We start from the raw sequence: 1,302 nt of genomic DNA, 5'->3' as shown, positions 1-1,302 counted from the left end.
TTAATAACATGCTGTACTAAGTGAGGAGTCCTGGTGTGGCACTGTGGGTTAATAAACTATATTGAAAATCAATTTGATCTGCAGTGTCGATAGTTCAAGCTCACCAGCTGCTCGTCATCAGAAACCCTATACACAGGGTCACCATGGGTCAGAATTGACTCTATGGAACTTAACAACAACATTTTAAGTGTTGGGAAGCACAGGGACTCTGTAGGACAAGCACTGAGTTGATAACAAAGTTGGTTGTTTGAGCCTGCCAATAATTCCAAGAGAGAAAGATGAGGATTTATGATCCACAAAATACTTACATACAGGCTCAGAAACACTATTCATGGTATCTATGAGACTGAATCGACTTAACTGAACTTAACAGTAACATACTAAGTGCTATATAAATAGTGTGTAATACTATCATGTGGACATGAGAAATCTTGCTAGATTTGGGCTACAGGAGTTAACCAAGTCTTTACTGAAGAGACAGTATTTGAATTGAATCTGCCAAGTTTGATAAGTACCCCATTGGTAACATTCTGTTCCCAGTCACAGGAGCAAGAAAATTGATGCGAGAACCTAGTCTATCAATAGAGAATTCTCCCTCTTGAGGAAGATCACTGGATCTCAAGGTCAGTTTGAACTGCAAGATCAGCAATTCAAACTCACCAACCGCTTCTTGGAAACCCCATACAGTGTTGCTATGAGTCAGAACTGATTCAGTGGCACTTAACAACAAACAATAAAGATTCAAATAATTTTCTCAAGCTGAGAGTGACAATTTTTGTTCAGTGCCATCAATAAAGTTGTAAGTCATAGTAACCTAAGTCCAAGAGGAGAAAACATTGGTTGTGTGCCATTCTCACAAGTGTTGATATGTTTGAGCCAATTATTGCAGTCAACGTGTCAAATTATCTCCTTGAACAGTTCCCTTTTTTTCACAGACACTCTATATTTCTGAGAAAATGTTTTTCTCCAAGGACTGTTCTATTCTGATAACATATCCAAAGTACATACAACGAACTCTTACCATCCTCACTTTTAATGAATATCAAACTGTTCTTCCCAAACAGACTTGTTTGTTCTTCTGCCAGTCTATATTACAAGGATGGGACCAAAAATAACCTCAGTCTGGCTGTAGAATTAAATTTAATAAACAATAGAAAAGATGAATACATCATTTTTCTTCATATTCTCCTTGCTTTTCAATACATTTTGTCTGTCTACCAACAAGTAGAAATATGCTCTTAATTATGTTGAGGAACTTCCCTTCAATTCCTACTTTGTTGAGTGTTTTTATCAGGAATGGAT

This window comes from Chrysochloris asiatica, unplaced genomic scaffold (assembly GCF_000296735.1).
Source record: "Chrysochloris asiatica unplaced genomic scaffold, ChrAsi1.0 scaffold00309, whole genome shotgun sequence".
NCBI classification, from domain to species: domain Eukaryota; kingdom Metazoa; phylum Chordata; class Mammalia; order Afrosoricida; family Chrysochloridae; genus Chrysochloris; species Chrysochloris asiatica.
Note: the sequence above shows the minus strand (reverse complement) of the source record.